This window comes from Panthera uncia, assembly GCF_023721935.1.
Source record: "Panthera uncia isolate 11264 chromosome C1 unlocalized genomic scaffold, Puncia_PCG_1.0 HiC_scaffold_4, whole genome shotgun sequence".
NCBI lineage: Eukaryota > Metazoa > Chordata > Mammalia > Carnivora > Felidae > Panthera > Panthera uncia.
Genome location: NW_026057585.1, coordinates 36,810,637 through 36,824,387, shown reverse-complemented (window position 1 = coordinate 36,824,387; position 13,751 = coordinate 36,810,637). Strand labels below are relative to the sequence as shown.

The window sequence follows — 13,751 nt, the reverse complement described above, 5'->3', positions numbered from 1 at the left end:
TCCTACAACTGTTTCCCCCTCTGTTGTCATTTATTTTTCTTATAGACCTATTATTATTATTTTTACTTGAAGTGGCCAGTAGTCTTTTAAACAAGAGTCTTATATTATTCCTATGCATTTACTCTTCCTGTTGCTTTTGTTTTTTCCTGATGATCAGGTCTTTCCTCTGGTATCAATTTCCTTCATCCTAAAACACTTCTTTAACATTCCTTGTAGGGCAGTTCAGTTGGGAGTTAATTCTCTAAGTGCATTTCTAAATATTTTTTAAAAATGCTTCTATTTCCCTTCATAATGGATAGATACTTTTTGCTGTCTATGCAATTTTAGGATGTTTTTCTTTTCTGCTCTTTTCATATGTTGCTCAGCTTTGTCCCAGCCTCACTGCCATCACTCTTCCTTTTAAAAAAAAAATTAATGTTTATTTATTAAAAAATTTTTAATGTTTATTTTTGAGAGAGACAAAGTGTGAGTAGGGGAGGGGCAGAGAGAGGGGGGGAGACAGAGAATTTGAAGCAGCCTCCAGGCTCTGGGCTGTCAGCACAAACCTGATGCGGGGCTTGAACTCAGAAGCTGTGAGATCATGACCTGAGCTGAAGTCAGACACTTGACCAACTGAGCTACCCAGGTGCCCCTAGCTACCAGTCTTCTTGTTGTGTCTTAATATATAATGTATCTTTCTTCTTTGGCTGAAATTTTTGCTTTCTGTTTTTTCTCTGATTTTCAGCATTTTGATGATCAAGTCCCTAACAGTGGTTTTCTTTAAATTTGTCCTGCTTGGTATTCGTTTTGCTTTTTGGATCCTCGGTTGATATCTTTAGTCAATTTTGGAAAATCCTCAGTCATTTCTTTCTCAGTCAAGTATTCTGCTCCATTTTCTTTTCTTTTCCATCTTATATTCCCATTCTTCATATATTGTACCATTTCATATTTTAATATTGTCTCACAGATCTTGGACACTCAGTTCTGATTTTTAATTTATAGTTTTTCTTTGTATTCTAGTTTGGATAATTCCTACCGCGCTGTATTCAAGTTCAGTGATTATTTCTACCGCTGTGTCTAGGCTCATGCTAAACCCACTAAATATATTGTTTATCTGGTAATGTATTTTATATTTCTATTTGGTTCTTTCTATTTTTGTGTGCGTGTGTTCTTTTTGCTCAAATTCCCCAACTGTTTATGCACCTTGTCCGCTTCCCCCCAAGGTTCTTTAACGTATTTAAATATAAGAATCCAGGATTTGAAATCCCTGTCTCATAACTCCAATACCTATGCCATTTCTGGGCCCACTTCTATTGTATCTTCTCTCTTTCTCTCTCTCTTTTTTTAAATTTTTTAACGTTTATTTATATTTGAGAGAGAGAGAAAGTGTGTGAGCAGGGGAGGGGCAGAGAGAGAGACGGAGACAGAATTTGAAGCAGACTCCAGGCTCTGAACTGTTAGCGCAGAGCCCATTGCGGGACTTGAACCCACAAGCCCTGAGATCATGACCTGAGCCAAAGTCAGATGCTCAACCGACTGAGCCACCCAGGCGCCCCGGTCTTCTCTTAAATGTAGGCAACATTTTGTTGATTTTTCATGTGTCTTATATTTTTAAACTATATGCCATGCAGTGTGCATGAAAGAACACTTGACACTGAAGTAAATAATAATCTGTTTCCCAGAAAAAGGCATATTCCCTTCTGTCATCTGCTGGAGTGTCCAGTGGTGTCAGTCTAAACAGCTAATTGATCCAGGTTTGGGCTTTTGCAGCTTTAGGGAGTTGTACATCAACTTTAGCTTCCAGTGTTTGAGGAACTCCAGATTGCTTCATGCTATAGAGTTCTTCTGCTAGCTTTCCAAATTGTAGGTGATCTCTCTCTCCTATACATGCAGCTGTCTCTTTTGTTAGTCACTGGTGACTTCTTTTTTCCCTCCAGTTCCACGCTTGGCTTTCTGTACCTTAGGACTACATTCTCCACTCTGCTTTCCTGCACTAACCTTTGGGAGACCTCTGCCTTGCACTGGGTCAAGGCTCTGAGTGTTTAGAAGGAGTTTTAATTATCTTCAGTCCTCCGATTATTTGTCGAATCTTTTGCAGTCAGTGACCTCACTAGATGAAGGCTCTGAGGTGTGCCCCAGAGGGATTTCCCTCTGCTCTGCTCCACAGCCCTGCCATTGACTTACACCAGAGGAGGGCCCTACAAACCACTGCGGAAAGTTTCTTTCAGAGTTCCTGCCCGGCTCCAGCCATTGGCATATTATACCTGTGTGTTTGGTGAAGTGTCATGGAAAGAGCTGGCAAGTAGATGCAGGCTCACTCTATGGCGTTAGTGATTCTCATCCATCACACCAGCCCACATGTGGTCACCACAAGTTTGTTAAAAGTTTGGCTGGTTTACCCTTCCCGGCTCCTCTGCTACTCCTATAGCACTGAAGGCAGCTATAGTTCTCTTACAGAAAATTCATCACTTTTTAGAATTTGGTTTATTTTTGTTTCTTCAGCTCTCGTATTGCTTTCAAATCTATGATTTTGTAGTTTAGCTGGCTCGTGGTTAGGGTGGGAAAGATCGTACCTTGAGACTTTCCATATCCTGACCCAAACTGGATGATCTCTCTTGCTCCCTTTTTAGTGTCATTAAAAAAAAAAAAAAATGGACTTGTTATTTGAGACTGTAAGTGACCATGATATTTACAGTGTAATTTTGTTTCTTCTCTTTGTTACCCAGCCCTGGATATTCTGGGGTTTAAAGCCGAAATAATGATTAGGTGATTAGGTGCCATCTGTGATTCATGTACATCTACTGGTGAACGTTCAGCATGTCTCTTTCTCTATGGCAGCCCAAGCCAAAAAAACTCAAAACACAACAAACACATCTAATGAGTACAGAGCAATTCCTAAGAAAACAAAATGAGCTGTAAGCGTGGGGTTCTTGTCCCCAGTGATTCTTGTACAACGTCAGATGTTATCACCTGTGCTATAATCCACAGCATAAGAAGTACGCTGCTCTTGCTTGAAAAATGGCAATTGCTTTCCTATAAACAGTCTTGCCAGTAAAATAAAATGTCATGGCAACTCCAGAATGGCCCTCTTGGAGGAACATCTTCTCTTCGTGTGATTAGGAAAAACAGAGAACAGAGGTTGAAGGTTTAGGAATGATAACGAAATCTAAAATCTGTGATTTCTTTAACATACACAGAAGAGTCAAACTAAGCACTAATGTTATAGCTTGAAAAGTTAGGGAAACACATAAAAGCATTGGGTCACAAACACTCTGCCAGCAAACAGGAACCAAAAGAAGTGATATTTATCAGTCTAAATAGAAAGCTAAGTGTTCTTCCCACATGTAGAAGAGTGTGTAGAATATGAGCCATCTCTCACTGGCATAGTTTTGAAGACACTGGAGGTGATTTGATTTTGAGGAAAAAGGGCAAAAATTTCCAAGAGCAAATGGCTTAAATGAGTGAGCAGAAGCTGTGTATGGAGCCCATGGTAACAAGAAATGGCTTAAGTCAGAGAATATGAATCAAATGAGATGCTTGCAGACCTTTAACTATAGCAGTGCTAGCAAGGCCTCTGTAATACTTAACACATAAAACAAATTATAACAATATCCTTAAGATTACCACACAAGTAATAGTGCTATATAAAAACTCATAAAAACGAAATGTATGGCTACAATAACCATATTAAAACAACTACAGTTTTCTCTTAAATAACCATATAACCCATGCTTGGAGGTTATTATGCTATTTAGTGATTAAGCTCAAGAAGCAATGTCTTCCAGCCATTTGAAACTGAAGAAGAAAACGAAAGGCCAATTTCTTTCTTTTCCCTGGATATAGGGTGATAATGACCTCAACTGGGAACAGAGGAGTCGAGGGGAGCAGGGCAAGATGGAAGAACAAACTTCTCTTTGAGCACTTCTTTTCTGAAGATACAAAAGAGCAATTCTTTTGATGAAAACTGTAAACACACACACACACACACACACACACACACACACACACACACACACCAAAACCAGTAGAACCATTTAAATGTATGAGCAAGAAGACTTTTATTTTTAAGGAAGTATACACGACAGGACCTCATAGTTACAAAGCACAACACATCTATATTGCTGACCTTTTCTGGTTTGCTGTTGGTGTAGAAGATTTGATCTCTAAGATAAAGATATTTCTGTGCTTCTGGCAGCGAAAGTAAGCAAAAATAAATACACATTATAGTCATTTGCAAGCAGAGCTCAAAGATATTGCATGAAAACTGCATTAATTTGCCTTTGTACAGGATGTTGGAGTTTTGAGCGAGGCTATTAATATGTACCTCTTCTCTATGCAAGTTCGGAGCCATATGAGAAAGAAAAAATTAAAAAAGGGAAAAATCAATAAGATAGAAGAAAAATTAAGTTTTGTAACTGATGAAAGCTGAATCGAGGACATGGAATGTATGTGTGGCCACAGTAGATTTGCTAATACTTTACCTTCTGATTACACAAAGTTACTTCCCAGTCATGGCACACCCAGATGGCTGTAGGCCTCTGCCCACTGGGGCTTTCTCCTTAAACTTATAGTATGGAATAGCAAAAAAATATATGCATCTTATAAGTGGCTGCTTCCAAGAGAGGCAGGAAGGAATTGAGCAGAACATGGTCACTTCCTCCTCTCAAACACCCCAACTAGGTAGATGACTCCTCCTTCTAGGGTATGGATGAGAGTGGGAGAGAAACCAAGAGTGATATTCTAGAAGTCCCTTCTCATGGAAGTATGGAGGTTCTCATAAACACAGGTCATTTAATACTCAGACAACTTTATGAGCAAAACTCTTTCCCCTGAATCATACATGAAGAAACTGAGGCCAAGAGACACAAAATGATTGGCCAGATTAAAAGAGTAAGATAAAGAATTTAGACTTGGGCTGAGGTATTTTCCTTCTATGCACTTGAAAAACAGTCATTTTTGACTTGTTTTCAGAGACCAATGTGTCTGATGTCCTTAACTGCAGTTTCCAAAATAGTATTAATTCTCATTTTTTATTAATTAATTAATTAATTTATTATTTTAAAAAATGATTTATTATCAAGTTGGCTAACATACAGTGTATACAGTCTAGTCTTGCTTTAGGAGTGGATTCCCATGATTCATTCCTTACATATAACACCCAGTGCTCATCCCAGCAAGTGCCCTCCTCAATGCCCATCACCCACCTCCTCTACCCTCTCAACCCCCCACCCCCAACAACCCACAGTTTGTTCTTTGAATTTAAGAATCTCTTATGGTTTGCCTCCCTCTCTATTTGTAACTTATTTTTCCTTCCCTTCCCCTATGGTCTTCTGTTAAGTCTCTCAAATTCCACATATGAGTGAAAATATATGATACCTGTCTTTTTCTGACTGACTTATTTCACTTAGCATAATACCCTCCAGTTTCATCCACATTGTTTCAAATGGCAAGATTTCATTATTTTTCATCGCCGAGTAGTATTCCATTGTATATAGAAACCATATCTTCTTTATCCATTCATCAATTGACAGACATTTAGACTCTTCCCATAATTTGGCTATTGTTGATAGTGCTGCTATAAATATTGGGGTACATGTGCCCCTAATGAATCAGTACTCCTGTATCCTTTGGATAAATTCCTAGTAGTGCTATTGCTGGGCCATAGGGTAAAAGTGGAGGTTCCTCAAAAAATAATTCTCAATATTAAAAGCGACACTTCATTTCCACCTTCTCGACACATCTTTTGTTTTTATGGATGGCTTCTGATTCTGTATGCTATGTCAAAATATAAGATGAAAATCACAGATTGGGGGAAATTCATCTTATATTATCTGATGTCAATGAACAAAGGATCTCTGCCGATTTGGCTTTGAGGATCTTTGACTTTATCTAGCAGGGTCATGGTATAGTGGAATAGAAAGCAGGTGTGGCATTATTACAGGTTTCACTGCTGTTCTTATGACTCCTAGGTCAGCTACAGTTTCACAAGCAGCACTGGACATTGCAGGCCTCCCTGTGCAGGGGCTTGGCTCTCCTAAATGTAATGGCATGGGAGAACAAAGCACGTGCATCCTGTGAGCAGCCTGTCCAAAGCAAGGAAAGAGGAAGAGTGTGGCCTGGGCTAGTGTAGTTTATTCCTGTATCTAACGTCATCATAAGGTAAGTTCCATCTCCTGCCTTGGGAAAAATGACTAGAGGAGCCATGAGAGTCCAGGACTTTCATATTAGGTGGCTTCCTCAACATGGAAGGAGTCCTCAGGTATGTGTAACAAGGCATAGCTCTGATCACACAATGTCCCTACACAAAAGAAAGCTCTGTTGGTTCACAAGTGAAGTTTGAAATCATTACCTTCTCTATTGCAAATTTCTCCTGGTCTGATTTTCCAGGTTTATACTGCAGGCATCCATTGGTAACCTCAAGACTCTGGATCCCATTGCTCATTAAACATTCCATGTGCTTTCTCATGTTTGTGACTGTGCTCTCATTAACAAATATTCATTGTGCACCTAACATGTGCCAGGCACTATTTTAGAAAATTGAGATAAATCAGTGAACAACACGTACAAAAATACGTGCCACTGTGGATTTTATATTCTAGTGGGAGATGGATCATAAACAATATATATTGGAAAAAGTAAACTTACAGTATTTTAGAAAGTGATATGTGCTATAAAAATAGAGCAGGATAAACAAAACCAGAAGTACCAGGGGCACTGGGGAGAGAAGAAGACATTTTTAAAAGGGTGGTCAAGGTAAGGTTCATTGAAAACTTGGCATCTACCATTAGTTTCCTAGGGCTTCTGTAACAAATTACCACAAAGCCAGCAGCTTGCAACAAGAGAAATTTATTATTTCACAGTTCTGAAGGCCAGAAGTCCAAAATCAAGGTGTTAGCAGGATTGCTCTCCCTCTGGATGGTCAGAAGAGAATTCTGCCTTGCTTCTTTCAGCTTTTGGTGGCGCCGGGCATTCTTTGGCTTTTGAGTGCATAACTCCAATCTCTATCTGCGTCTTCATATGACCTTCTCTTTGTGTTCTCTTTAACTCTCTCTGTCTTTATTTTTCCCTTTGTTCATTTGTTTTGTGTCTTAAATTCCACATATGAGTGAAACTGTATGGTATTTGTCTTTCTCTGATTAACTTATTTCACTTAACATCTTACTCTCTAGCTCCATCCATGTCATTGCAAATGGCAAGATTTCACTATTTGTTATGGCTGAATAATATTCCAGTGTGTGTGTGTGTGTGTGTGTGTGTGTACATATATATCACATCTTTTTTCAAATATTTATTTTTTTTAGAGAGAGAGAGAGGGAGTCCCAACAAAGGATTCCATGCTGTCAGCACAGAGCCCAATGTGGGGCTCAGTCCCATGAACCGTAAGATCATAACCTTAATCAAGAGCCAGACACTCAACTGATTGAGCCACCTAGTCACCCCTATATACCAATATGTTTATCCATTCATCAATCAGTGGACATGGGCTTCTTCCATATCTTGGCTATTGTAAATAATGCTGCTATTATATAGGGGCACATGTATCCCTCTGATTTAGTGGGTTTTTTTTTATTTTTGGGGTAAATACCCAGTAGTGCGATTGCTGGATTGCAAGGCAGTTCTATTTTTAACTTTTTGAGGACTCCCCATACTGTTTCACAGTGGCTGTACCCGTTTGCATTCCCACCAATGCTGTATTAGTGTTCATGGACAGAGCTTATTTTAGATTCATCTGTGTATCCCCCATAGGATTTAATATAGTGCCATGTATATATGACGTGCTTCTTTGTACGTATTCACTGAGTAAATAAATGAATGCTAACTGTGGTCATATTACCGTAATTTCTTCCTAAAAAACAGCTCTATCTTCTTTAAGTACAATGCATTGTCAAGCTAAAGAAAACTATTCTTCATTTTCTAGTTTTCTCATTATGGAACTTTGTTGAGAATTCTGCTGCAATATGATATTCAGCACAAATCTTCAGGAAAAAAAATAAACTTTTACAAAGAAGATATTTGGACATGTAAGAAAAGGAAGAGATCCTTCCTTTTCATCTTACCTCTTGGGTTTTGTCTTACTGATGTCATAGCACCAAGCCCATTCTTACCATTTTTGCTGCCAGAGAGGAATGATGGCACATTGCCCGACATACCAAATTACAATAGTTTTATTCATATCGTGTCTAACTATAACAATCAAGAACCATTTGCTTATAGTACAATTATTTGTGGCTTGTCATTGTGTGAAGGCAGAGTGTGACATTAATGAAGTGATTGGAAGGGGAGTCCGTATGGCATGGTTCTGAATTTACAACAGTGTAATCACTATCTGCCAAGCCAGGACAGGCGAGACCATTTTTGGCAGATTCAATGACAGCAATGTCTGTGATGCCGAGAGAGAGAGAAAGAAACAGAGAGAGAGAGAGAGAGAGAGAGAGAGAGAGAGAGAAATATCTGGCATTATTCTTGTGGTACTTAGCTTTTAAATCATAAATCATGTTTGACCCTGTGTCTTTAGTCATTTTCAATAAGAAAGCTAAATTCTGTTTACTGTGTTAATTTTCCTATTCTGTCTGAATAAAAACATTTATTAGCAGAGATTACTCTTTTTTTTATTCCTTTGCCCATGTTTGTCCTGTCGTCTCACAGCCTAGCTTTAAAGATAATACAGACAAGTTCACAGGTACATTCTCCCTTGTGTTGATTGAACTTATATTCAACGAGTGCCCCAGGACAAAGTCTTCTATGGAGAGTAATGCTTGGTTGATGAACATTTTTTTGTGTTGGGATGCTTGACTTTCTTTGCCACTTGAGATTGTTACTTGTCAGCTGTGCCTCACTCCTTCCCTCTCTCTTCCCTCTGTGACTAAGATCCCTTCTTCCCTATGGAAGAAGAACCCAGGTTACACTCCCCATACTGCCCTTCTCTGTGTGGTCCCCAGTTAAAGTTTGACAATGAGAACGCAGGGAGGAGAAGTTATTCTCAGAAATTATTCTCAGAATATTGTGTCTATCAGGTGTGGTAGTTTCTCGGTCTATTCCAGGAGCTCAATGTTCACGGTCAAGGTGGCCAGACATGGCAGCCTCTCAAATTCCTTTCCAAAATTCCTGTGTGTCCCATGGTTGTTGCAGCTTCTCAAACTTATTTTTTTGAGCTCCTGTGCCTCCATCCACTGCAGTGCTCCAGGTAAAAATGTCCCGAGGACTGTTTCTCTAGTCTTCCAGATGTAGGCGCAGCCTTCTAGAACTTCACACCTCATGTTAGCCCCACCTTTTGGATTAAGCTCCTTTCTCTCTGTAATACCTGTAGTCTCTAGCTTTCTTTTTCTCTCTCTCTTACTGAAGGAAACACAGACTGATATACTCATCCCATATACATTTTCTTAGTATCTAAGGTGTATTCCAATGCTGGGCTGGACTCTGAGGCTGAAGAGCTAAATATATGGTACTGCCCTCACAGAGATGAAATCTAGTGAAAAGTCTAAAATGTGAGCACAGATTACAAACGAGAATTTGTAGGAAGCTTACCTAATGCAGACTGGGGAGGTCAGGAAGCACCCTCAGGGAGAGGGAAGTATCCCTACACTAAAACCAGTGAGGTCTCTTAGGAGCCCTTATTCCCATAGCAGAAGCTTATCTAAATTTTCATCTAAATTTTCAGAATCAACATATTCCAATCTCTCTCTCTGACTACAGTTTACTTTCTATGACTTAACTGTAAATGTATTTGTCAATAATAGCCAATAATAGCAGTTTCTCTAAAATCATTCTGAACACAGAAATACCTCGGCATTTAACTTTTTTTAAATTAAAATTTTGTTAATGTTTATTTATTTTTGAGAGAGAGAGACAGACAGAGCATGAGTGGGGAGGAGCAGGCAGAGGGGGAGGCACAGAATCCGAGGCAGCCTCCAGCCTGCAAGTTGTCAGCACAGAGCCCAACACAGGGCTCCAACACATGAACAGAAGCAGGACATCATGACCTGAGCCAAAGTCGGACACTCAATGGACTTGAGTCACCCAGGCACCCCTGGGCATTTTGTCTTTGTATGCACAGAGTTTTGGAAATTTTCCACACAAAATGCCTGAGTGTTTTCTCGCCTTGTTGAAAATAATTCGACTTCCATCTAAGGAATCCGTGAACAGGGCTGCTTCAAAGTTCACTCAGTGACTGAGCACTCCCATCCAGGACTGTATCATCAGCATAAAGATGTACACTGAAGTCAGAACACTGCCTTGTCAGCTCATTTATAAAGATCATAAATAACAATGGTCCAAGGATTGATCCCTGAGGAACCCCCATAATGACATCCATTAAATCTGACATGACACTGTTTAATAACACAAGTGGTGTATGCCCTCTTAAGTAGCTAGCACACCAATTAATTAAGGATGATGCCATACCTAGTCCATTCCGTTTATCCAGCAAAGAAGTATGCACTACCAATTAGGAAATGAAATGATGTTTGAAGGAACACTAAGTTATGTATCTAAGAGAAGATCTTTTGACTTGAGCTGTAACCCTGCAATAAGATGACTGTGTGCACACGCCCTCTCCTTCAGAGAGCTGTGACTGTGTTGACATCTTATTTTAGTAAGGAAAGAGAGGCATGATTTTAGCTTGGAAATGACCCTTCGACATCACATCCAGGATCTTCTCCAGGAAGGCATACTTAGACATAATTGCAGTAGATGAAGCTTTGAAGTAATAATCTTGGATGCTCACTTAAATAGTTAATAGGACAATCTAGTCTACTGGTACTTCACAGAAGGCATTTCCACATCTTCACAACATTGAATGAAATGCAAAATGCTGTCCAATGCCAGCTTCCTTTGCCAATTATTTTCATTTGAGGAGCTGTAAATAATTGCTGGTAAAACGGAGGGAAGAAACCACAGAAATTGCATTGGCAGTATATAGCATTGGGGGAAAGGGAGAGAGGAAAGAGAAAATAACTTTTTCTCTTGTATTCAGAAACGGGGACATGAATGGTGAGAATAAAGATCCTCTTATCTGGGAAGCTGTGGGAAAGAAAGAGAGGAAGGGAGGAACAACATGCTTCGGCATCTCCAGCCGCCCGAGATAATGATGATGATAATGCCACATGATTGTACTTAATGATGTTGAATCAATTTATGGTGATGATGATGATGATGATGAGTTTTAACTCAAATCATGTAATGTCCCTTTATTAGGAGGAAGATGGGGGGAAGAGTAAAGAGAAGGGAAAGGAAGATGGAAAAAGAAGGCTAAGAAAGAAGGCAAGCAAGGAGGGAAGGAATTATAAATTAATTGGGTATTTTCATTGTCAATACTGGTTAATTTAGTATTTTCATTATCCTATTAACATGGGCATCTTTTTCAAACCTTTATGATATATTCAGCAGAGAAGATTTTTTCTAGGAATAATAAGATTTCATTGCATTTATTGGGAAAAAGATAGGAAAAAAGTAAGTAATGTCTTTATCCACTTGCTTTTCCTTAGCTAAGAGTCCAGAAACAGGGCGAGACTAGAGAATAAAAAGACTCTGGCAGAAATACGGTCAAAATACTCTCCTTCTTGCAGCAAAGGCCAACTGAACAAATGACTTTTCGCCCCATGGGTCGGTTCAAGCCTGGTCAGAGTAAATCCCTTTTCTAATATCAGAAATTCTCCCATCCTTAGACACAGCTGCAGCAACCTCTTTACCGGAAGAGGGGACTCTGTTGAGTGCTTGACATTTGGAAGCTGCTTATTTCCTCCAAAACTTTAGCCTTCACAAACAGAAAAGTCAAAAGTTTTCTATAATTACTATCTGGGGCAAGTGTGAATGGGCCGTAGTTTGCAGAATTGCTTCTGCTAGATTTGGTTGATATTACAGGGGTTTTAAAAATAATAACAAGGACTCTGTGTGAAAGCACTGTTCATGTTAGGATTTCAAAAGGTTTTAGAACCTTAATTGTATAATTAGGGACCTCACCCACTATTAAGAATGAACCTAATTATCAAGCTATGCTAGAAAATTAAGGATAGCTATCTTAATGCCCCATAAAGGGAAACTGAGGTGCGTAGAGATTGAGAGATTGATGTCAGATGTCCCAGCAAACTGCTCTGAAATTAAGGCCCCTGGTGACTGGTTGCTTGTGATAAAGATGAATTTACAGAACACCTAAATCACCATGATATGGTTGCATATTCTAGAATGGCACTAATCAGGGTGTGGTCTCCAGACCAGCGGCTCTGCATCACCTCGGGAGTGATAGAAATGCAAAGCCTTGGGCCCTGCCCCAGACCTACTGAAATCAGAACCCTTGGGAATGGAGCCAAGACATCAGTATTAACAAGCCCACTCTCCAGATGATTCTGATGCCCACTAAATTTTGAGGGGTCCAGACCTATTTTAACATGTATTTACTTGCTTTTCTCTTTCTTACTACTGTTACTTACTATCATCGCTTACTAGTCTTACTATTTTTTTAGTGAGGATTACAAGTTTTAATATTCTTTATTTTTTTAATTTTTATTTAGATTCTAGTTAGGTAACATACAGTGTAATATTGGTTTCAGGAGTAGATTTTAGTGACTCATCACTTACGTCTAACACCCAGTGCTCGTCACAACAAGTGCCCTCCCTAATGCCCATCAACCATTTACCCCATCCCCCACCCACCTCCCTCCATCAACCTTCAGTTTGTTCTCTGTCATTAAGGTTAATATTCTCTGATTACTCACATTTAATTTTACCCTAGAATCTGAATTATGTGTTAAGTGGGAATTTCATGGAAACACCTTCAACATAGTCCCTTTTCTCAAGGAATTGGTTTTGGTACGTTTTTCTGCTGTAGGTATGTATTTCACACCTGCACCTGTCTTCATTCAGTCATGATATGTACACTGGTCTGTCCTCAGAAGTGAATTGTCTTGGCTTCCCCCATGCCACTGGAGATTCCTAATGACAAACCTCCACATGTTTTAACAAACTTCAATTTGTCAGTAGCTTCATTATCGACTGTCAATCCACTCTTCTGTCTTTGATTTAGAAGAATAAGATGGGACCTTCCCAAAGATAACTCCACTTTTCTTTTAGCGATGCTCACATGCAACCTCTACCTTCCAAATCATCCCTGTCCTCACCAGCCAAGAAGACAACAAAGTATCATCTTGCTGTTTCCACAGCATTAGACACACATCTCTTGCAAAATCTCAGTAGCATTTCCTTCTTTTTTTCTTTATCACTCTTGATTTGCTAGTGTCTTTCTATTTTTTAAAATCGTTCTTTCCACTAGCATTACCAAACCGATCTGATGCCCTCAGCGGTGGACAGAAGAAATGAAAAAATCACCCCAAGGCTTTGGTGGTGGTTTACCATCCTGTGGGAGGCCTGTGACCTTTCTTTGCCATTGTCAGGGTCGCTGTGCTGCACTAAGTCCTTCTTTAGAGATTTTCTTTAGTAGGTTTTCAAAGATTCACTCAGTGGACTGAAATTGTCCCTGCTCAATAGAGATTGATTGTGAACAGTGATTCTGAGAGGCTAATACAGGAGAGAGACCCCCTGCTGGGAAAGCGATCTCCTACTGGGGAGGCGTGTTGGCTGCTATGATATCTGATCATTTTCCTTTCCCTTTTTGATTTCACAGAGGCAAATCCCTACACTTGTGAAGCTGCTTTTAAACTTCTCTGTCCATGGGACCTTTATTAGTTGTTTCACCTTTGCCGATTTTACATGTGTCAGAGTTAACATTGTTCTCTTCTATTTTCCATTAGTGTTTAATATGTCCTGTATTCTTTTCCCTT

General features: G+C 39.5%; 1 long non-coding RNA gene across 1 annotated transcript in view; it reads left to right on the top strand.

Annotated features, from left to right (window-relative positions):
- Nucleotides 1-13,751, top strand: part of LOC125912467 (uncharacterized) — a 67,816-nt gene that overhangs the window by 613 nt on the left and 53,452 nt on the right. Inside the window, exon 2 of the long non-coding RNA XR_007454752.1 lies at nucleotides 5,949-6,138. This is a non-coding gene — a long non-coding RNA (uncharacterized LOC125912467). The remainder of the gene's footprint in view (nucleotides 1-5,948; nucleotides 6,139-13,751) is intronic.